The sequence below is a fragment of the Myxocyprinus asiaticus genome, chromosome 43, assembly GCF_019703515.2.
Source record: "Myxocyprinus asiaticus isolate MX2 ecotype Aquarium Trade chromosome 43, UBuf_Myxa_2, whole genome shotgun sequence".
NCBI lineage: Eukaryota > Metazoa > Chordata > Actinopteri > Cypriniformes > Catostomidae > Myxocyprinus > Myxocyprinus asiaticus.
The window spans coordinates 19,762,233-19,787,535 of record NC_059386.1 but is presented as its reverse complement, the minus strand read 5'-3'; positions in this window follow the sequence as shown (position 1 = coordinate 19,787,535).

The window sequence follows — 25,303 nt, the reverse complement described above, 5'->3', positions numbered from 1 at the left end:
AGAACTGAAGAAAGACTCTTTTTACTGCATTCCTGTTCGCATGGTGGAATTATGCCAATGAAACAGCAGAGATGATTGTAAAAAGTTATTATTGTATTTGAGTTTCCCTATGGTCAGTTAAATCTAATTGACTATTGCTTTGTTTTTTTATTTTTTGCACGTCATAAATTTGACATGTTTCCTTGGTTTGCCAAACCATATATATAGATATACTGTATTAACAGGTATTTTAAAACCCCAATGAAATTGCTTGAAAAGCGCAATTTAGTTTATTGTGTTGACCTATTTCCTATCGAAACAGGAAGTTGGGGCAGGACAAAGGGCTTCAGACATAAGAAAGTAACTGTACTTCTGGTTCTTGCTGTTATCCAGAAGTTATTGCAGTCTTTACCTTTTTTTAGTTCATGAAAAAAAAAAAAAAATGAACAACACAATTACACTACTGTACAGCTAAAAGAATGTGGACAGATCCTTCTAATTAACTGGTTCAGCAATTCCAATGAAAACATATAACACATCTTACATTTTAAATTCTAGAAAATTGTGTCCTATCAACTTTTTGAGCACAGTTTGGAGAGAGCCCTTTTTATGTTCCAGATTTCAAAACGAGTTGCATACATTTAGTTATAATCCTTAATCTCTCTTAAATGAAGAATAGCAAATTCAGACTCCCCTCTTCCTCATTCATACCAAAACATGATATCATTGCAATATTTTTCTCTACTAGAGCACAGCAGGCAGTTATTTGTGTAGAACAAGAATGTGGAGCAAATCAGTGTCAGCACGATCAATAACACAAAACTGTAAAACTAATGGTTCTGCAGTCTTATGAAAAGCTGTAAAAATGATGGATTAAGTGCAGCTTGCTGGCAACATGGGGGCCTTACAGTCTGAATATTACACTGGAGGCAGTTGTGAAATCATGTGATGACAAAAATCCCAAATTCAGTGTAAAGCGTGTTCTCTTCTGACTTCCATGTTAAGAATCGTTCCAGCTGATCTGATTGCCAACAAACACTCTGGAATGACAGTGGTTTAGAGCCACAGTTCACTGGAAGCTCTGTGTCAGTTCTTGGAGATTGAATTGAACAAGACAAGAGGTGAAGACAGGGAATTGTATGAAGGCACTATGGTCCATCTGATGACAGTAGAGCACAGAATGTTCTTGAGCACTGGGCAACACTAAGGCATATTTTCCAAAGCTGGTGTTTACTGGATAAAGACTTTGATGTTTCATCGCAAAATGAAAAGAAAAAAGCAATTTGCAGTATGGAACACTGTTTTAAATTTGCCCTTAATGATCAAGAAACAACATTGTTTCAGCATGATGCCTTTAATTAAGATGCAATTTTATGTTCAAGTTTGTGTGATTTTGTGTTAGAGTGTCCACTGTAAAAAAATGTTTTGTCATGTTGCCATGCCAACACGACTTTAGTAAAGGCAAGTATACTATTAAGTGTTCCTCTGATAGAAGTTTAGTTATGTTGGCTTGAAAAAACAAAGATGAAAATTATTACAGTAAAAGTTACCCCTCCTACAGCTTTCAAGCTACATCGACTAATCCTGGTACAGACCTTCAGACTGTTCTGTCTTTGTGTGCTATGTCTTTTCTAACTGATCTGAATCACAGTTTTCCCGTAGCTGGGATCAAATATCCTTACATTGACAGAATGTTCAAATGGGCTGACGGAATGCTCGTTAATTCAAACTTTAACTGTCAAAAAAATTCAAATGTAAACAAACCCATACAAGGCCTTTAATCTGTTATAAGTAACTTATAAGATATACATTTGTTGTGATTGTATCATTTTGTGACTTGAGCAAAGTTCTATAACAAAACACAACACAAAAGAAAAAACAAAGCAAAGCAAAGCAAAACAAAACAAAACAAAACAAAGCAAAACAAAAAACATGAAACAAAACACAACAAAAAAGAAAACAAAAGAAAACAAAAAACAAAACACAAAAGAAAACAAAAAACAAAACACAAAGTTCTTTCTATAAGAACAGTAGGTTCATCGGTTGTTTCATGGTCCGTGTACTTTTGCGTCCATTCCTTTTTCTTTTTTAACCCAAAAAGTAAAATGTGGTTTCTTCTATGTTGGTTTTAACACTGATTAATAGAATTAGATACAAACTCATTTTATGTTGACCATTTAATTTTCTATTTAAAAATGAATAAAGAGAAAGGTGGAAATGGCTAGATTTTTGGTTTTCGTTCATTGTTTATAAAATACATTTTTGGCTTGAGCATTTGATACACACATGTGAGCAACACTGAAACGCCCTGTCTTCTGTACTGTAATCCTATCAGCCCTTGAATTGGGATCGCTCTGCGAATGTGTCTCAGTTTTAATTAAATATTGTCTCGAACCACCACTCCTTGTCAAACATGCATGCCATATGTAGTAGAAACTTGTTGTCACGGTCTCTGTGAGTCCTCTGGTTTGTTCTATTGTGTTTACGTTCTCTCCATTTGTTTCATGTGCCACTGGCACGTGGAATCAGCGTTTCCATGGGAAACTTGATTGTTTCCATCGGAACGCTGATCATGCCATCTTTCAGTTGACTGTCGGCACCTGCCCCTTGTTTGTTTCCTGCCTATATTTATCCCACTCTGTTTTGTGTTCATTGCTAGATTGTTGTTGTGTGTGTAATTACTCACCACTCTCTCTCTGTCCTAGTCGGTCCTGTTACTTGTTTTCTGTATTGGTTGCCAGTCTTCGCTGTTGTGCCTGGATTGTTATTACCTTCCTGTTGGTTTCTTCGCTCGCCTCGACTCTTCACTTGAGGATTCCTCATCGGTTAACCCTCTACACTACCACGACACACTCATGCCAACGAACATATTTTTCTCCAGAGGATTCCTCGCGGATCTGCTCTCCACACTACCATGACGCGCATAAGCCTACGAACACACTCTCCATCTCCACGTTGCAGTCGGTGCCGGGTTCCCACACGCTTAGCCTGCTCAGCTGTGTATTATTATTAATAGATTCTGTTAACTTTGCCTCTGCACTTGGATTTCTGGTCTCATCCTTGACACGTGTTGCCAGGCACATAACTGGTGTTATAGCGAGGTGCCTCTAATGGATGACGTGTGAGGGATCGCAAGTCATACCACTTGGCTATATGCTGACTGGGAGTTGGTCTACTATATATTATTGGTAACACTTTACAAGAAGGTTCCATTTGTTAACATTAGTTAATGAATTAGGTATGAATAAACAATTAACAATACATATTTTACATCATTTATTAATATTTGTTAATGTTAGTTAATAAAAATAAAATTGTTCATTGTTAGTTAATGTTAGTTAATAGTGCATTAATTAGTGCAAAATGTATTACTATATGTTGAACTTAACATTAACTAAGATTAATAAATGGTTAATAAGTATTGTTCATTGTTAGTTCATGTTAACTAATGTTGTTAACTAATGTTAACAAATGGAACCTTATTGTAAAGTGTTACCATATTATTTGTTTATTGAATAACATTGTATGATTTTGTAGTGCCTGTATTGCCATGTCCAAGGGCCATTTCAGTGCCGTCCACATGTGCGTATCAAATATTCAAGCCGTAAACTAATTTTTTAAACAATGAACAGAAATGAAAAATCGAGCCGTTTCCCCCTTTCTCTTTATTTCTTTTTAAATAGAGAATTAAATGGTCAACAGAATATCAGTTTTTATCTGCTTACTCTATTCATCAGTGTTAAAACCAATAAAGAAGAAACCACATTTTTCATTTTCACTTTTAGGTTTAAAAAGGAAAAAAGAATGGACGCAAAAGTACGCGGACCTTTCACTCTTGTGGGGATGTGATTTTTTGGAATTTTCCATTAAGCTCTTTAAGATACATTTTAGAAGTGCAGCAGAAATATTTTAGCAGAGAAGACATATAGTTCAGCTTCATGGCTCTTAACTCATTATTTATAAGTCATATTTGAAATTCCACAGCTGTTCACCACACTGTGTGAATCTGTGAACTGATTCAAACTTCATTTCTATGACATTTAATTCTAACTCCACTTGAATAAAAACGTATTTTGGTGTACACACTGGGCTCTGAAATATAATACATGTGGACACCCATTTCTAATGAATAGGTTTGGCCAGACCCCTTATTCAAGTAAGGACAAATCTTAACTGTACAGCATACTTTCCAGAGAATTGTGTGCTTTCAACTTTGTAGCAAAAGATTGGGGAGGGCCCTTTTCTGTTGCAGCATTATAATGACCCTGTCCACAAAGCAAGGTCCATAAACAAAAATGATCTATTGAGTCTGGAAGTATTTAGATCTGGCCTGCACAAACCCAGATCTAAACCCCAACTGCAAGGTAGGCCAATGGCCCAACATCAGTGCCTGACCTCACTGATGCTCATGTGTTTAAATGGGCAATTCCCCACAGCCATGTTCCAACATCAAGTCTAAAGCCTTCCCAGAATAATAGAAGCTGTTAGGGAGGATTAACTCTCTATTAATTGCAATGGGTTTGAAATTAAGTGTTCAACAAGAACATATGGGTGTGGTTCTCAGGTGTCCACATATTTTGGACCATTCCAAGCAGATTACTATTGATCCCAACTATTGATCACATTTTGGTTTGAAGTTCTAAGGAATGTTTATGTCTGTAATCAGTAGCAGTTATTTTATGTTCTGAATAAAGTGATGATTTGCTATTTTTATTTCTGAAATGTATCAAATGCAAATTTCATTTATACCAATGCTAATACTTTGTGGCTTCAAATAGAAAGTTATTATGAGGTGGATGTGTCTGTGTTGGGAACTTTTTTTTCCTCTGTCAAACCTGGGTGTTAGGAAAATCTGATGAAACATGATACAGGTATGTTGAGGATGGGACCATTTTCATGTTTTGTTTTACTCATCAGAGTAAGAGTGACCTTCTCTGAGCAGCAGAAGAACCAATCCCACTGCTGTTAAAAACAAACTATTTCAGAGAGAGAGAGAGAAAGAGAAAAAAAGTGAGAAATGGATTAAATCATTCTTCCAATGTGTCAAAACCAAACCAAACAAAACAAAACAGGAATGAAATGAAACGAAACAAAACTCTACTATCGAACTGGTTTAGTTGGTGGGCCAGCTGGCCTCCAAACCTGACCAGCTGATCAGTGTCCAAAACCATTCCAAAAGCAGCCATCAGACCACGATGGAAGACCAGCTAGAACCAGTAAACCATCTTAGACTATCCGCAGTGGGACTATATGACAGACTACAACCTCCATCCTGAAGTCTGTTGTGCCATGTAATTCATGAATTATTTTAATATCAATCAAAGGTGTTTTTCAAATTAGACATTTCTAAAACATAGCATGAAATTTGATTTCCATGCTCCAGTTGTCATAAAAAGTACATAAACTCGAATGCATTCATTAGATGGTTCTGACAAAAAACTCAGTAATAAAATATGAATTAACGATAAAAAAAAAAACTCAAAATCAAGACTAAACCTTTCCTTTTATATGAGTCACAACAATTGAAATTACATCTCTGCTGCCATAATGATCTCATTCCCTTTCAACAAGAATCACTTGTTAGACTGCCTAGCTAGCTTTCACCTCAAATCACTTCAGCAAAGTTCCTCTGAAAGTTAAGCAGAATTCAACGTGATATTCAGCCAGATATTCAACGTGGAACAGAATAAAACAGTAAAAGATATTCTGTCTTTGTGTAAACAGACTGATCTCACATTTACATTGGAAAAAGGAGGTGGACTTTTCTTTAGCTAAAATCGGTGTGTGCTTACCGAAATTCAAAACACTGCCTGCAGTGGCAGTAACAGTAAGTGTTGTTGGGGATTTGGGCACGTGTGAGCTCTATTTCCCAAGTAGGTATAGCTTGCAGTCCGGAGACCTCCAAATGGGGGTGGAATCTCCTAAAGAGGGTGGGTTATTCCAGAAGGGGGTTGTGCCAATTCCAAAAGGGGGTGTCACTTCCACTCTCATTTAAGGTTAGGGAAAGGTTTAGGTTAGAGGCTCACTATGTCTTTTCTGGCGGTTTGGAGCTCCCACCCCTTTTTGGAACTCTTCCTGCAGCTCTAACCTACTCCATTTTCCGGGTGAAATCTCGACGGTGGGGTGCCAAAAGCGAGCTGTGAAGTGAGTTGTTTTTTTTAGCTGTACAGGAAGTAATACATATTGCATATTTTATAAACTGTACCCCCCAACCCAAACCCCAAACCTTAATTAACCATCAGTGGAGTCAAAATGTAATGTTAGTGAGAAAAATACATCCTCCACATCGCGCTTGTCACTGATTATGTAAACGCAATTACTTCCTGTGTGGGATCTGAACCCACACTGGTGATACAGCGCACTTCTGGTCATGCCACAAGGGAAGGTAAACAAGCTGGAGCCGATGCAAAAATGTCTGATGGGAGATGGCACTTGTCAGTAAGTCTGCATAATGTGGCCGATCCTAGGGTACGGGAACTCACGGCAACAAAGCGCCGAATTCCTGTGTGATCAAGTTGGTATAAACCTGCTTGAAGTGTTTTAAAGCCTTACTTCCATGTGCCTATGAACACATATGTATGCATGCAGGATCTAGTCATGGCTGGTTCCTACAAAGAGAAAAGGCCCTTTGACAATTGATAAATGTATGTATCTTCAGGGTGATTTTTCAGGACTTACAGGACACATCTGATAAATCACGTCACACCCAGGGAAATAATCTTTTATGTGAGGCACAGAGAAAAAGAACATGCTTTGATCTGCAAAACTAGTCACAGCTTGCTGTGACTATGGTTGCAAGTTTAACTATGCAAGTTTACCAATGCTTGTATCCTTTGTAAGGTTACAGAAACAAGAAACATAACAAATAAAATGATAGCTATAAACATGCACAGACGTATTTATTGACTATTAACCACAGAGTGCTTTGGCTTCAATGTTACTGTGCATTTAATAGCTTGAGCGTAATTGACAGGACACAATAATTATCCATGTGTTCTGTAAAATGTATTTTGTGCAATGTGCAGTTAATTTATTGTAGTATTTTACTGGTATGAAACAGATCTAAGATGCACTGATGTCAGTGAGGAGGAAAAGAAACAGTGTTTCTGAAGAATCATAATCCATGCTGGCAATATGATGATGAAAACACATACGAATCAGTAATTTATCCTTGGCTGCAAAGTCCACATTTTGGTGACCATTTGGCTTCAAACCACTAAGTACAAGTAGCCCTCATAATTAGCTCAAAGAGAGGGCCAAAAATGATCCATAAGCATATTTTTTATATGGCAGAAAATATGAACATTGCCTGCACAAATAAAACAGCAGGAGACAGAGTGCTTAGCTAACAAACTAACGCTGCCAAAAAGGGTAAATTACAAAATAAATCAACATAAATGTGCAAGTCCTGAATGTCTGACTATATTATTACCACTAAAAGGTATGCCAAACCCTTGAATATAGCACTTTAACTATTTAAAGTGATTAGGAGATCTAGCTAGCTAGCTAGCCTGCTAGCTAGCTATCTGTAAGGCCAAAGAAAACTTTAAAATTTTCGCTTCACATGTCAAGCTTTTAAAACTGTTACTGTAAACTTTCAGGCAAAGTTTGGTCATGCCAACATTTGTCTTGACAAACTTTCCTTTTCTTGTTAAAATAATCTTGTGTTATGATATTGATATTGTTCAGATAATGAGCTTTGTTGAAGGTATATCTTCAACCAAGTGAGCTAACTGAACTGTATTATATTTGATATTATGTAGATATTTGGGCTAACTATCATTTAAAAAATTACAGTAATGTGGAGGGACTCCATTAAAATATATCACATATGTATGTTTTATGGAATAAATAAGAAGTAATGAAGATGGCTGGAAAGTTGCTCCTTTGTTGCTTATAATCCTTTGCTTTGGATTATTATTTTCATAATGAGAAGAGTGTTCGTGACACTTTGCACAGCTGTGTGCAGCCTCTAAGGCTTTTACAGTGTATGAATCCTATTAATGTTAGAAGTAAAAAAAAAAAATTAAAAAAATGAATGTGGGCTACAGTCAGTCAAGAAGTTAACTGGGTCACAAACATAAAAAAAAACCTAGTGAGCTGCCTTCCGACACAAAGGGTTTGTTGTGGGTTGCAAAATGTTTCTGTCTTTTAAGTTTGCATTCATACTTCATGGATAAGGCAATCCTATAATGCTTACCCAAAAAATGCCTACATCAGTCTGGATGGCTCTTCTAATTTGTATAAGTCCTCCAGAAACACTTAATCCACAATTTTTTGATTTAATATACCAAATCAGATGTCTCAGTTTACTAAGATTTCAGACACTTTTTAATACTTGGATAAAGTTGTTGCATTAAGTCAAGTCAATGCGAAATTTACTGTAAAAAGTAGGTAACCAGCTGCAAAGCATTTTTTTGAGTTTGAGTTTACTCAACTTCAGGCAAATTAGAATTTAACAATTCAAGTTGGGTTATACTATACATTCTATGAACTCAATACAATATGTTCAGTAATCTCAAAAATATAAGTGATAAAGTAAAAAAAAAAATTTTCTTTTAAAAATGCATTTTTAAGAACAACTGTCCATATTTTTATTTTTTTTAAATTGAAGTTGGATTTTTTACAGTTACTTAGAGAGACTATTCTAAACCCCACTTCAGGATGCAAATTGAGTCACTCTCTGAAACCTGTCCTAAAATGAATCAGACCAGGTTCGTCACAGAAAGTTTTACCTTGCCCACAGAGCTGCATAAAACCCTTGTGATTTCACAGGATTTTAGTTTATTAACTTAAGGTGGAATGGCAGCATTGGACGAGAGTTTGAGAGACTTGGAGACCAAGCTACCACAGAAAAACGTAAAAATGTTTTGACAGAGGAGTGCAAGACTTTCGCATGACTTTCTTTTTTCTTCAGAACACACAATCACTAACACAAAAGGGAAAGAGATCAACAATGAATTTTATTTTCAGTATTACTGTAACTTCAGAAAGAACTATTGGGTGTCACATATGTATTTTGTGGTTTTGAAGGGACATAAAGTAATTAGTAATGTGATTATTTTTTCCATGAAATAATTACTAATGTTATTTGATTTCAATTTTAGACAAGAAATAAGCAAACAGTAAAGCAAATTTTTTTGAGGAACTTCACTGGCAGTAATGCTGACAATATCACACACACACACACACGCACACAAACACGCACACACACACACGCACACACACACACCAGCGTGTATTTATTTATTTTTTTCAAAAAGAGATTCTTTCTTGATTTATGCACTAACACAAGGTTCAAAGAGTTTCGAGTTTGTTACTCTAAAATTTGTCGAGACTAATGACTCAAAATGTAATGTCCCCTAAGGAGAGGTGTTTAGAAGCTTGGAGCTTATTTTTTATGCAACTCTTTTAACTAATGCCATTTCACTAATGCCATTTCAGATGTTTTCTAGATTATCATCTGTTTCAGGAAAAAGAAAGGGAAGAAGTGTTTGATGTGAGTGTGTATGTGTGTGTGTGTAAGGAGCATAACATTTACTAAAATATTTGTCTAATATTGGAGAACAAACATATTTGCCATAGGTAAAATAATATTTGGAATATCCTATATTTTCCACACTAAATTTTATGTTTTTTTTTTTGTTGTTTGTTTTTGTTTGTTTGTTTATCATAACATGAACTTACTAATGGGAATATTTCTTCAGAGAGCAATGAATAGGTTATCTTTGTTTTAAAATAGAGCTGTGATGACCTCTATTCTGTTGATGGAACATTGTACACTTTTTTATCACTACATTAAGGGCAAATTCTATTCAATGAGAGTGTCCAGATAAGGTGTGTAAACAGATGTTGCAGGGTTCACATTTCACATACAGTACTGTGCAAAAGTCTTAAGACCTGGATATACTTCGTTCACATAAGATGTTTCACAAAAACATTTGTCATAAGATGGTTATTTATATCTTCAGCTTTAGTGTGTCAACAGGAAATATACATTTTAGACTCCCAAAAATTCCTTTTGCAAATAGAATAGAATAGAAGAACAGGGAGCCCTGCAACAGATGGCATGGCCCCAAAAAGCCCCCCCCATGAAGAGACAGAAGCAATTGAGACAGCCTAAATAGACAGAAAACTGTGGCCAATTCTCCAAGCTTCGAACATCCTCTGCCAACAACCAAGAACAACTATGTTCAGGTGTATCTAGGAGAATTGGTGCTGTATTTGATTTTGCTCGTTCTTTCCATTAACCAATTGCAGATGCAATTTGGATCAGTACCACAACATTTTCCATTTTCCAACATATGGAAGCAGCCAAAGGGAAGTAATTAGTTTGATGTTCTTGAGCTGATGTACAAAAGTGTAATGAGTTGAGTCAAATCTGTAATATTTCCATTCAGGCTAAAAAAACAGTATCCCCTTCATAACAAGAATAATTATCTTCGAACCATTAAATCATGACATTGACTTGAACTCCCTGGCATTCAATCTAATGAGACTTTGACAAGAGACACAGAAATGACACAGTTAAATTGAGTTAGTTGCTGTAATTTTAGAGGTTATATGGTTACAGTGTCTGTAATGGGGAAAATGGGGAAAATGTGGCCTCTGGCTTCCAAACATTTAAAATTATTTAACTCCACCAAGGAGTCAACGTTTGTCTCGTTGGCATAGTCCTGTTATCCCCTGCTCCTAGATGTCATAACTATACCATTGTAGGAAAAAAACATCATTCTCCTATGATGGCCAATCAAAAGTAGCCAATCAGCATTGTCAGGACCAGGGGCGTCGCTAGGACAAAATTTTCAGTAGGCAACGGGTTGGCAAAATTGGTCTGAATTGATTTGCAATTCGCTCTGAATCATTTGGACGTTTTGCGCAAGTAGTGTTTCCTCACACCTAACACAGATTTTACTTAGATCTGCGCTGTTTTTCAATTGTTTTTCTATGTACTGTAAACATGTGCTAGACAGACATTTTGTTTGTTGAGCATGTCTCGCTGTTTTTTCAATGTCATCTTTGAAAAAATCTTGAGACTCATCTGTTAACTTTCATTTGTTGCGCTCTGTCTTGCTTTTTAGACGCAAGGACACATTCAGTGTGAACAGCCCTGGATAAATGGAGTGCTGAATGAAGTAGAGGTTTCATACAATCAGTTGAAACAAATCCTGCAACAAATGCATGTGCAGCTTGTGAACGGCGTCATTTTCAGGCTACAGAGCGATTGGTCACAAGGCATTTATGACTTGCGTGATTGGCTCAAAAAACTGTATCTGGAACTCATGTTGCATTCCATTCAACTCGGAAGGGCAGAATTTCCAACTTCCTACTCGGAAAAGTGCAATGAAATGCCACTTGAAGTTGGATTTCCAACCTGAAAACTTTCACCGAAATGTAGGTGCATGACATCTCGCAAACATGTTCATGCTAATGATAAACATTCACTTTTATTAAATAATGTCCATCAATGAGTCAAAGTTCCTACATGAAAATGATAATAAAACTTGTTTAGCAAATGTTTGCAGAGACAAGAATTGTAACATAATTTGGTTGCTAGGTCTCTGTTGACAACCGAATTCCTGCTAATCTAATGGGACTCTTGCCATTTGGTTTGCTTATACGTCTTTTTTGGAGCATCGGGCAATGGAGTGTTTTTATGGTCAGAGATTAGAGATGTCAGGTCGGAATATCTCACATTCGACTTTGAATGGAATGCAGAGTAAGTGCCCATGAGAAAAATGGAAGCAATCAGGTCACGAACAGTACTTCCGAGGGTTCATGTGCCAGCCAAGAAACTGCCATTGAGATGAAATCTGTTAGAAATGCTAATGTATTGCTTTCGCCAGGTATTTTAGATCTTCTTGGACTCCATCGCTAGTTTGCACCCTCAGGTGCAACAGTCATCCAATTGGCTTGTCTCTTCAGGCTAGTTTTAAGAACAAACAAGTCCCCTCACTGTTTCATCTCTGTTTAGCACCTCACTGAACTTTTGCAGTTGGTCTTGTGTGTGTCTTCATTTCTCCACCCCTGAAGACAGCAGGTTAAGACACTGCCAAGAGAAACATCCCTTGCAACTGTTAATAAGTCTAGTGAGGGTGTAAAATGCAGCAATGCCTTGTCAATGCCTGATTCTTTCTCTGGACATTTACATACACTGTGGATCATTTAAAATCAACTGAGCGTTTTTTATGCTTCAGACAGACTCAAACTGAAGTGATGATTTATGTGTGTCTCATATAGAAAAAATGGGAAGAGGTCAAAAAGGGTTAAAACAGCAACATCGCTTCATAAATCATTTTGGAGATGCTATTGGCTCCTGGAATCTGAAGGGTCATATGAAACAAACGCAACAACAAAGTACATCTGTTCCATTTCCGTATACACACCCAGACTAATATGCATTCCTTAATGAACACATTAAATGCATTATACTGACAATAACATCCTGTGACCAGTGTCTTTCATAAGCATGAAATTTCAATTATACCAGCTGAGTTGCCTGGAGGATTTTGTTTGTTATCCATTCGTTGATCAGTTGCCATAACTCTCTGTCAGAACATCTGTACTGATGCAGAAAATTCATTTCAGTAAAGTAAACACTTTGGTAGATCTTTTTTAAATCTAAACCTAAATCACACATCATATTTCTTTTAATTTGCTTTGTATTTATCTATTTCTCTGCTAATACATATAATGTTCACTGTAAGCAAAGAATTAGCTCCCAGTAAATGAAGGCAAGATGTCCTCATGCAAATATGTCCTCAATATGTCCTATGTAAAACTGATTTCATACAAATGTTGAAAAATATGTTTATTAAATATATTTATATTTTGTATTTTGTATGTACACTGTAAAAAAAAAAAATAGAAAAAAAAAAAAAACGGTAACATTCTGGCAGTAGGGGTGCCAGAAAACGTCATGGTTACTTGTGTAACCTCCGTTCCCTGATGGAGGGAACGAGATGTTGTGTCGATGTAGTGACACTAGGGGTCACTCTTGGGAGCCCGAGACACCTCTGGTATTTGCATGCCACTCCCCTGGACATACAGGTATAAAAGGAGCTGGTATGCAACCACTCATTCAGGTTTTATGCTGAGGAGCAGATATAAGTTCCGGCCATTTCAGCGGGTAGTTCAGCGTTGTGGCAGGAGGGACACAACGTCTCGTTCCCTCCATCAGGGAATGGAGGTTACACAAGTAACCATGACATTCCCTATCTGTCACTCACTCAACGTTGTGTCGATGTAGTGACACTAGGGGTCCCTATACGAGACGCCACAACTGGCTGAACTGTGTTACGTGAACTGGCGGTGTGTGGTGGGCAGACTACTGTGTGCCTCATAGCCAGCACACCAGGTCGACATGTAACCTCCCCCAACATATTTATGAGTGTCGAACAGCCCTTTTTGGGGACAAGTTGACTACCCAAAAGATAGAGACAGGCTTAACCCAGTCGTGGCCTCTTTTCCCCTTCTTTTTTTCCACTCCCTAAAATAGAAGGGAGGTTATCTGACTGGGCCGCCAGGTCTAGTCGGGGGGTGTCCCTCCCAAGGGGAAGACACCGTGGAGACCACACCTCGCCCAAAGAGAGGGGGGGATATTTAAGTGGAAAAATATATCACATGGTCTTTCCAACCATGTGGAGAGTCTTTAAGGTAGATCCTGCCCAATGGGGGAGGAGTTACTACAAACATGGAGACTGGGGCAGAGGGGCTCTGCCCAAGGAAGATGCAGTTTGCCAACAGGGAAACAAATTAGTGGAAGATATATAATCACATGGGGTTAGCCTTACAGGGAACCGCCACATACGGAGCACCTACCCCAGAACAGGGCTCTTAGTTAGCGCGTATACTGGGCCAGCAGCGAGTCTCTCCGAAAACTCGACTGCCACAGGGCTCGGAGAAAGTCAACCAGGGAACAAAGTTTGTGAACACTACTGGGAATTAATGGCGCACGTCTTCAGCTCCAAGGGAGGTGGAAAGCACTATGTGCAAGCGATACACCCGGCCAGCTATCCCGGGCTTATCCACTTGTGTTGCGTGCCACTACCTGGGACGAAACCGGTTCCACCCGGGGGTTGTAGAACCTTGCACAGGTGTTGGGTGTTGCCCAGTCTGCTGCTCTGCAAATGTCTGTTAGAGAGGCACCCCTGGCCAGGGCCCAGGGAGCCGCTACACCCCTGGTAGAATGGGCTTGTAGCCCTACCGGGGGTGGCATGTCCTAGGTGACATATGCCATAGTTATGGAGTCAGTGAGCCAGTGGTCGATCCTCTGCTAGGAGATAGCGCTTTCTTTCCGCTGTGCACCAAAGCAGACAAAGAGCTACTCAGAGATCCTAAAGCTCTGCGTGCGATCCAAATAGATGCATAAAGCACGCACCGGACACAGCGACGACAGGGCTGGGTCTGCCTCCTCCTGGGGCAGCGCTTGCAGGTTCACCACCTGGTCCCTAAAGGGGTGGTGGGAACCTTGGGCACATAGCCCGGTCAGGGTCTCAGGATCACGTGAGAGTAACCCGGACCGAACTCCAGGTACGTTTCGCTGACAGAGAACGCTTGCAGGTCACCTACCCTCTTGATTGAAGTGAGCGCAGTCAGGAAGGCAGTCTTCAAGGAGAGTGCCTTAAGCTCTCTGTAGACCCTTAAGAACTACAGAGAGGTCCGATGAGGGAACGAGGTGCGGTCTGGAGGGATTCAGCCTCCTGGCGCCTCTTAGGAACCTGATGATCAGGTTGTGCTTCCCTAAGGACTTACCGTCGACAGCGTCGTGGTGTGCTGCTATGGCGGCAATGTACACCTTCAAGGTGGAAGGGGACAGCCTTCCTTCCAACCTCTGCTGCAGGAAGGAAAGCACTGATCCGACTGCGCATCTCTGGGGGTCTTCCCGACGGGAAGAACACCACTTAGCGAACAGACGCCACTTAAAGGCATACAGGCGCCTCGTAGAGGGGGCCCTAGCCTGAGTGATTGAGTCTACCTCTTAGGTATTCCATGTCCCATCCAGGGGCCAGACATGGAGATTCCAGAGGTCTGGGCGCGGGTGCCAGATGGTGCCCCATCCCTGAGAAAGAAGGTCCTTCCTCAGGGGAATTCGCCGGGGGGAGCTGTCGCGAGGAGCGTGAGGTCCGAGAACCACGTCTGGGTGGGCCAGTAGGGTGCTACCAGGACGACCTGCTCCTCGCGTGTCTGCTGTAGTGTTGAGGTTGCCCGGGATGTGAGTGGCTTGCAGCGACTTGAAGTGCTGCTGACTCCAGGAGGAGGAGATGGCGGGCGAGTTGTGACATACAACGAGAGCGCAGACCGCCTTGGCGGTTGACATATGCTACCGTTGTCATGTTGTCTGTCTGAACTAACACGTGCTTGCCCTGGATCAACGGCCGAAACCTCCGCAAGGCGAGCAGAATTGCCAACAACTCGAGGCAGTTGATGTGCCATGCCCATCTTGGGACTTGAGTCTGGAGCCAGTGCTGAAGCGGCCTCATATGCATCAACCTGAGCAGGGTGGCCACCGCTGAGGATGCCATATGCCCCAGGAGCCTCTGAAAAAGTTTCAGTGGAATCGCTGTTTTCTGTTTGAACGCCTTCAAACAGGCCAGCACCGACTGGGTGCATTCTTTCGAAAGGCGCGCCGTCAAGGAGACTGAGTCCAACTCCAAACCGAGAAAAGAGATGCTCTGAACTGAGAGGAGCTTGCTCTTTTCCCAGTTGACCCGAAGCCCTAGTCGGCTGAGGTGTGAGAGCACCAGGCCCCTACGTGAGCACAACATGTCTCGAGAATGAGCTAGGATTAGCCAGTCTTCGAGATAGTTGAGAATGCGAATGTCCACCTCCCTTAACGAGGCAAGGGCAGCCTCTGTGACCTTCATAAAGACACGAGGAGACAGGGACAGGCCGAAAGGGAGGACTTTGTACTGATACACCTGACTCTCGGACGCAAACCGCAGGAAGGGACTGTGTCGAGGAAGGATCGAGACATGGAAGTATGCATCCTTCAGGTCTACCGCCGCGAACCAATCTTGATGCCGGACGCTCGCCAGAATGCGTTTTTGCGTCAGCATCTTGAACGGGAGTCTGTGTAAAGCCTAGTTCAGAACTCACAGGTCCAAGATTGGGAGCAACCCACTGCTTTTTTTCGGTACGATGAAGTAGAGGCTGAAAAACCCCTTCTTCATCTGAGATGGAGGGACAGGTTCTATCGCGCCCTTCTGTAGGAGGGTAGCGATCTCCGCACAAGATAGCAGCATTTTCGTCCTTCACCAAGGTGAAGTGGACACCGCTGAACCTAGGCGGACACCCGGCAAAGTGAATCGCATAGCTGCGTCGGACGGTCCGGATCAGCCCTCACGACGGATTGGAAAGCGCAAGCCATGCGTCCAAGTTCTGTGCAAGGGGGACCAAAGGGACAGCGTCATCGGACGTACCGGCAGGTGGGGTGTCGCGGTGGGGTGGATCTCGAGGTGCCACACCACGTCATGGCTGTGCTGAGTCTAAGGACATCGAAACACTTACCTGGCTCCTTGTGACCACCCCCGGAACAGCCTGGGATGGGGGAGGAAAAGGCCTGTCCTTGTGACCCGTGGAGACTGTCACATCGCGGGCGGATTTGTGCCACAGCTGGGCGCTCAGAGGCGGGAGACGGTGGTCGTGATGACGGCCGTTCACACCGGATACGTGACCCAGGGAACAAGGAAACCGCTCTTGCTGTGCTCTTGAGTACTGCAGCCACTTGGGCATGCAGCACAATTAAATGCAAAAGGTAACAAAAAGATGGAGAGATCTGCTTACCAGCTCCAGAGCAGCGGGTTTCGTTGTCCCTGGGTCACCCGTCTCAAGGGCGCTTTGAAGCCTTTCACGGGTTCTGGGCAGCCGCGAGACGGGTGGCGTCTGCTTCCTGCGGTGGGCTCCACGCCGGGGCCGGGCCGAAGGGGCGGGCTGCGGCAGAGCCGGTGCAGTCACCGCAGGGGGATGCCCTTGGTGATGAGTAGACAGGATGCGGGCTCTTGAGCCGCGCCGGGGCAGGATATGCCGGCTAGCATCCGTCTGCTGCTCCACCATCGAAAACTGCTGGGCAAAGTCCTCGACGGTGTCGCCGAATAGGCCCACCTGGGAAATGGGGGCAAGGAATCGTGTCTTGTCGGCCTCGCCCATCTCGACCAGGTTGAGCCAAAGGTGGTGCTCTTGGACCACTAGTGTGGCCATCGTCCGCCTGAGAGACCGCGCCGTGACCTCCGTTGCTCGGAGAGCGAGGTTGGTCACCAAGCGCAGTTCCTGCATCAATCCCGGGGTGGAACTACCCTCGTGCAGTTCCTTTAGCGCCTTGGCGGACTTTCAGGAGAGCCATGGCGTGCAGGGCGGAGGTGGCTTGTCCAGTGGCACCGTAGGCCTTGGCCGTCAGAGACGATGTAAACCTACAGGCCTTGGACGGGGGCTTTGGGCACCCTCGCCAGGTGGCAGCGCTCTGCGGGCATAGGTGCACAGCGAGCGCCTTTATCCACCGGGGGATTGCTGAATAGCCCTTGGCTGCCCCACCATCGAGGGTAGTGAGGGCGGGGAAGCTGAAAAGATCAGGACCGGGCAGTAAAAAGTGCCTCCCGCGACCTTGTCAGCTATTCATGCACTTCCGGGAAGAAAGGAACGGGGGCGGGGCGTGGCTTTGAGCGGTGCCGCGAGCCCAGGAACCAATCACCGAGCCACGAGGGCTCAGGGAAGAGTATATATATATATACATGTAATTTTACTTTGCAAAAGCCCAGGTTTAAATTAACTGTCAGAAGTGTTGCAAAAAAATCTGTCAATTTTTTTTTCAAATAAATTAATAAACTGTCAAAATAAATGCATTTTCTTTCTCTAAATGTTGGTTAAATGTACTTTTGCATTGTGTCATTCCTCATTTAAAAAATATAAACTGCAAAAAACTAATTATCTTGAAGTAGGATAAGATTTGTCTGCATAATACTTTAAAATCACTGAAATAGTGAAATTTTTGCAGCAGTTGCCCAAAAAAATAAAAATAAAAATAAAGGTTATGCTATAGAATTAAAACTTTATACCTGTAGCAACATTTTGGGAAATAGTTCACAATACTAATTAAAAAAATACACCACCACTTACTGATTCTTTTTTTATTTTTATTTTTTTTTTTATTTGCAAAAACAACTTACAAAACAACATATAAATTCTTGAACAAAAAACATACAAAGAACTCATTAGCAAAAGCTTTAAATTTACATTTTACATTTTACATTTATTCATTTGGCAGATGCTTTTATCCAAAGCAACTTACAAAAAAGGAACACATAAGCGAATCATCTTAAGGAGACAGTGGTCCGAAAAAGTGCCATATTATGAACATATAACAATTAATATATGTTAAAAGTAAAATATTTCATGGAATTATAGATGTTAATTATGGTAAAGCTAATTACTGTTTTGTTTTTGTTTTTTACAGTGTACATACAAAATACAAAATATAAATATATTTAATAAACATATTTTTCAACATTTGTATGAAACCAGTTTTACAAAGGACATATTGAGGACATATTTGCATGTGGACATCTTGCCTTCATTTACTGGGAGATAAATTCCAAATACTTTTTTTTCCTTACAGTGAACTTTATATGTATTAGCAGCTAAATAAATAAATATTTTTTAATATTAAATGCTTAAGCATATTTTTCACACAACACTTTTGTTGCTTTTTTCACTGGTTCATAATTTTTTTAAGCTGACAAACCAACCTCTAAAATATTTTTGCTCTGGGAACAACAGCTTTTGTTTTCCGCCCCTGAAAAAAATTACTATGGCCTTTTTGCCTTAACATAATATGAAATAAAACATGATATCAAACACACACACACACACACACACACACATTCATACACATATATTTAAAATAATAATAAAAGCAGAATGAATAAGCAATTGAACATTTGAACATTTAAACATTACAAATTACACAAAAAATAGCACTTTGGCTGAACATTATTCAATTGAACTGTGGTTCCATGTGACTGAATCAAGGTCTTTTAACAAAAAGGAATCAACTTAAACCCAATAAAACTGACCATATAAAACTAACTTGAATGAATGGTGTTCATTTAACTTGAATGAATTGTGTTAGTTTAACATGAATGAATGGTGTTCATTTAACTTGAATAAATGGTGTTTGTTTAACTTGAATGAATGGTGTTAGTTTAACATGAATGAATGGTGTTCGTTTAACTTGAAAGAATGGCGTTCATTTAACTTGAATGGAGTTAGTTTAACTTGAATGAATGGTGTTTGTTTAACTTGAATGAATGGTGTTCGTTTAACTTGAATGAATGGTGTTTGTTTAATATGAATGGTGTTCACTTATCCTGAATGAATGATGTTCATTTAACTTGAATGAATGGAGTTCGTTTAACTTGAATGAATTGTGTTCATTTAACTTGAATGGTGTTTGTTTAATCTGAATGAATGGTGTTCTTTTAACTTGAATGAATGGTGTTCATTTAACTTGAATAAATGGCGTTTGTTTAACTTGAATTAATGGTGTTTGTTTAACTTGAATGAATGGTGTTCGTTTAACTTGAATGAATGGTGTTCGTTTAACTTGAATGAACAGTGTTTGTTTAACTTGAATGAATGGTGTTTTTTTAACTTGAATGAATGGTGTTCATTTAACTTGAATGGTCTTCATTTAACCTGACTGAATGTTGTTCATTTAACTTGAATGAATGGTGTTCATTTAACCTGAATAAATGGTGTTCATTTAACTTGAATAAATGGTGTTTGTTAAACTTGAATGAATGGTGTTATTTTAACCTGAATGAATGGTGTTATTTTAATATGAATGAATGGTGTTTGTTTAACTTGAATGAATGGTGTTCGTTTAACCTGAATGAATGGTGTTTGTTTAACTTGAATGAATGGTGTTTGTTTAACTTGAATGAATGGTGTTCATTTAACTTGAATGAATGATGTTATTTTAACCTGAATGAATGGTGTTAGTTTAACATGAATGAATGGTGTTCATTTAACTTGAATGAATGGTGTTCATTTAACCTGAATGAATGGTGTTCGTTTAACATGAATGAATGGTGTTTGTTTAATTTGAATGAATGGTGTTCGTTTAACTTGAATGGTGTTCATTTAACTTGAATGAATGGTGTTCATTTAACTTGAATGAATGGTGTTCGTTTAACTTGAATGGTGTTCGTTTAACTTGAATGGTGTTCGTTTAACCTGAATGAATGGTGTTCATTTAACCTGAATGAATGATGTTTGTTTAACATGAATGAATGGTGTTTGTTTAACTTGAATGCATGGTGTTAGTTTAACTTCAATGAATGGTGTTCGTTTAACCTGAATGAATGGTGTTCGTTTAACCTGAATGAATGGTGCTTTTTTAACATGAATGAATGGTGTTCATATAACTTGAATGAATGGTGTTCGTTTAACTCGAATGTTGTTAGTTTAACTTGAATGAATGTTGTTTGTTTAACTTCAATGAATGGTGTTCATTTAACTTGAATTAATGGTGTTTGTTTAATATGAATGGAGTTCATTTATCCTGAATGAATGGTGTTCGTTTACCTTGAATGGTGTTAGTTTAACTTGAATGAATGGTGTTAATTTAACTTGAATGAATGGTGTTAGTTTAACTTGAATGAATGGTGTTTGTTAAACTTGAATGAATGGTGTTTGTTTAACTTGAATGGTGTTCGTTTAACCTGAATGAATGGTGTTTGTTTAACTTGAATGAATGGTGTCCGTTTAACTTGAATGAATGGTGTTCATTTTACTTGAATGAATGGTGTTTGTTTAACTTGAATGAATGGTGTTTGTTTAACTTGAACGAATTGTGTTCGTTTAACTTGAATGAATGGTGTTTGTTTAACTTGAATGAATGGTGTTCATTTAACTTGAATGGTGTTAGTTTAACTTGAATGAATGGTGTTTGTTTAACTTGAATAAATGGTGTTCGTTTAACTTGAATGAATGGTGTTTGTTTAATATGAATGGAGTTCATTTATCCTGAATGAATGGTGTTCATTTAACTTGAATGAATGGTGTTAATTTAACTTGAATTAATAGTGTTCATTTAACTTGTATGAATGGTGTTAGTTTAACTTGAATGAATGGTGTTCGTTTAACTTGAATGAATGGTGTTTGTTTAACTTGAATGGTGTTCGTTTAACCTGAATGAATGGTGTTCGTTTAACTTGAATGAATGGTGTTCGTTTAACTTGAATGAATGGTGTTCGTTTTACTTGAATGAATGGTGTTTGTTTAACTTGAATGAATGGTGTTCATTTAACTTGAAAGAATGGTGTTAATTTAACTTGAATGAATGGTGTTCATTTAACTTGAATGAATGGTGTTAGTTTAACTTGAATGAATGGTGTTCATTTAACTTGAATGAATGGTGTTTTTTAACTTGAATGGTGTTCATTTAACCTGAATGAATGGTGTTCGTTTAATCTGAATGAATGGTGTTCGCTTAACTTGAATGAATGGTGTTCGTTTTACTTGAATGAATGGTGTTTGTTTAACTTGAACGAATGGTGTTCATTTAATTTGAATGAATTGTGTTTGTTTAACTTGAATGAATGGTGTTCATTTAACTTGAATGGTGTTCATTTAACCTGAATGAATGGTGTTTGCTTAACTTGAATGGTGTTTGTTTAACCTGAATTAATGGTGTTCATTTAACTTGAATGAATGGTGTTTTTTTTAACGTGAATTGTGTTCGTTTAACCTGAATTAATGGTGTTTGTTTAACTTGAATGAATGGTGTTAGTTTAACTTGAATGAATGGTGTTAATTTAACTTGAATGGTGTTAGTTTAACTTGAATGAATGATGTTCATTTAACTTGAATAAATGGTGTTTGTTTAATATGAATGAATGGTTTTCGTTTAATATGAATGAATGGTGTTCGTTTAATATGGATGAATGGTTTTCATTTAACTTGAATCAGTTGTGTTCTCCTACATTTAAGCCTTCTTGTTTTGTTTAGCCTACATGTTTATATCACATTAGATGAAGTCGATTAGGTCAAGTTGTTCGAACTAGGTGTAATTGCAGTTATAAATGTCAGTGACTGTCAAACGAGACTACAGAGGCAGCACACAGTATGAAACTAATCCATTTATTAGAAAAAAGTTCTGAAGTCTGTTGTACATCAAAGCTTAAGGGAATACAGGTTCAATACAAGTTAAGCTTAATCGAAAGCATTTGTGTCAGTGTTGATTACCACAAAACTATTTTGACTCATCCTTCCTTTTCTTTAAGTGAGGCACTTACAATGAATGGGGCCAATTTTTGGATGGTTTAAAAACACTCTAAACCCGTATAGGTTCTACTAACTTAAAAAAATTGAGGCAACTGATTGCCTTTACTTTTACAAGCCTCAAAACTTGTTTTTCTCAGAAACTATTAATTAAAAGAAATCATTTTGGTCCAGTCAAAATATGCAATTACTAATGTTTATTTTAATTAACCACAACTCAAAATTTAAAGTTCTGCAAACTTGGTTAAAATATTTATACAACTTAAAAAAAAATATATGTTTTTGAAATCATGAATATGCTTTGTATTAACTTTTTTTTTAACCATGTTAACTTAATAATTAAACTATATAATTTTAGATGACTTTAAAATGTGCTAATAGTATTAGTTAAAAATATTTTGCAACTGCCTTGTTTTTGTTTTTTTAGTTTCCTTAAATGTGAAAATCTTGCAACTTAAACATAAAAAAAGCAACCTGCGTGTAGTAAACATATATAATATAAAAAGACATAATAATAATTGCTGGGACCCAGGGGGATAAAAATCACATCCATTATTTTTGAGAACACTTCTTCTAAAGCTTAAGAATCTTTGTAAGATATCCAGGTTATAAATCTTTTGATGAAAATGTTTCTTTATTATTTTCTTTCTTATGGATGATACATTACATCATCAAAATTGGCCCCTTCTCAGCAAACGTCTTGGTTCAAACTTGTTTAGGCTTCTCGTGTTGAAAGGGGACAAGAGAAATTTAAGATGTTCTCTTCCACAAAGTGCATTGTCAAAGCTTGTTTGAGTTCTGATATGTATGCTTTCATAGAAACTCAAAGTTTCCATTTCTTCAGGGTGTGAGAGTTGAAAAAATTGCAAGAGCATTGTCAGGAAACATGATATCCATTTAGGAAAGAGGTACAGGCTAATTGTTTGAGAGCCACAGAGCATAAACTATTTTAAAAGTGAAGCAGAGTGGTGGTGGCATAGTTGGTTAAAGCACAGAACTGGTAAGCAGAAGGTTGCCATTTCAATCCCCACCTCCACCACCATTGTATCCTTGAGCAAGGCACTTAACTCCAGGTTGTTTTGGGGGTATTGTACCTGTAATAAATCATATGCATAAATGTAAAAGGTTGTATTTTTGAGGGAAGTAAAATCAGTCCAGGGCAGCGTTTCCCAAAAGCATCGCAAGCTTAAGTAGATTGTAGAAACCATTGGCGCCAATGGTCTGTACGATCAACTTAAGCTTGCGATGCTTTTGGGAAACGCAGCCCAGATCAGTGCAATCAAAGATTTTAAAATATGAAATCCAACCAAAATATGTAATCCAGACAGTAAGAAATTGCTAAATGTTTGACTGTGGTTCTAATCAAAGCATTGCTATTGTGGAAGAGAGGTCTACACGGATCAGCCACAACATTAAAACCATCTGCCTAATATTGTGTAGGTCCCCCTCGTGCCACCAAAACAGCGCCAACAATTCACCACAATTATACAGAGCGGTTATCTGAGTTACCGTAGACTTTGTCAGTTCGAACCAGTCTGGACATTCTCTGTTGACCTCTCTCATAAACAAGGCATTTCTATCCACAGAACTGCCCCTCACTGGATGTTTTTTGTTTTTGGCACCATTCGGAGTAAACAGTCTCTAGAGACTGTTGTGCGTAAAAATCCCAGGAGATCAGCAGTTGAGAATACTCAAACCAGCCCATCTGGCACCAACAATCATCCATGTGATTATCTAATCAGCCAATCGTGTGGCAGCAGTGCAGTGCATAAAATCATGCATATATGGGTCAGGAGCTTCAGTCAATGTTCACATCAACCATCAGAATGTGGAAAAATGTGTTCTCAGTGATTCGAAGCGTGGCATGATTGTTGGTGCCAGATGGGTGAGAAGAATAGCATCTCAGAAGTGGTGTTGTTTTGGCGGCACGAGGGGGACCTACACAATATTAGGCAGGTGGTTTTAATGTTGTGGCTGATCGGTGTAAATATCTTCCAACATTTATAACATCTGACTTTGCCGTAGCAAATTGCCAAGACAGCTGTGCACTCATTTTCTTTTTTCATTTTAAGTGTGTTATGTTAATCTTGTCAAGCATAGTCTTCATTTACATTTCTCTGAAAACAGCCTCTCACTCATAACTCTAACAGTACCATGCTGATGGTTAAAAAAAATGAATTAAAAAAAACATAGCCCCTAGGGATTTTTTTATTTTTATTTTTGCCATCTATTTTCTCAGCTCTCAATCCATCAGATACTCTTACACACAAACATTCTTTATCTTGTCTGCACACATGATTAAAGTCAATGGAATACAACTTTAGAATTTGTATATATGGTTTTAGGACTTAAAATTAGAGGTACTGGTGCAAGGATGAGCCTGAACTTCTTATATCATCACAATCCTTTGTATACCTTAGTGGTTTTAACAACCTTTGCACGTAAAGGAGATGAGCCACACACACATGCACTGATTCAGCTTTCCACATACAATATTATCTATTGATAACATGTGGCTGTATTATGTTCAGGCTACAGTATAAAACACAAAAGGCATGTGAGCACCTTGTTCCATTCTGTAATTCCTTGCTTTGAGCCATCTGTGGGCTGACCACAACGTGTTGCTGTTGCCAGGGTTTTAATGGCTCTTTTTGACATTAAAATAATAGTCTTTTTGAAAATCATCTTCTGGCAATTTTTGTGCATTTTCTAACACAGCTGTTGGAGGGAGCAAAGGTTTGCAGCTCAATGGATATTTACAAAGGGAAGCTTTTACATGAGTAAGACTTACATTAAGGTAATCCTCTCCTCTCCACAGTTTGTTCCACAGTTAGAACCCATTACTACATGGAAAAGAAAGAGGATATGTTAATATTGGCACCATCTAACTGTAATAGCACTGAACAACAAAAGTGACGCTGGGCTGCAAAAACATGTGCACGCTTGTTTGAGTAGACACCTCAGGGAATGTATTGACACTATATAAAAAAAATCAGATGAAAATTCATATTATGTTCAACACAACCAATAATTATCTTAATATATC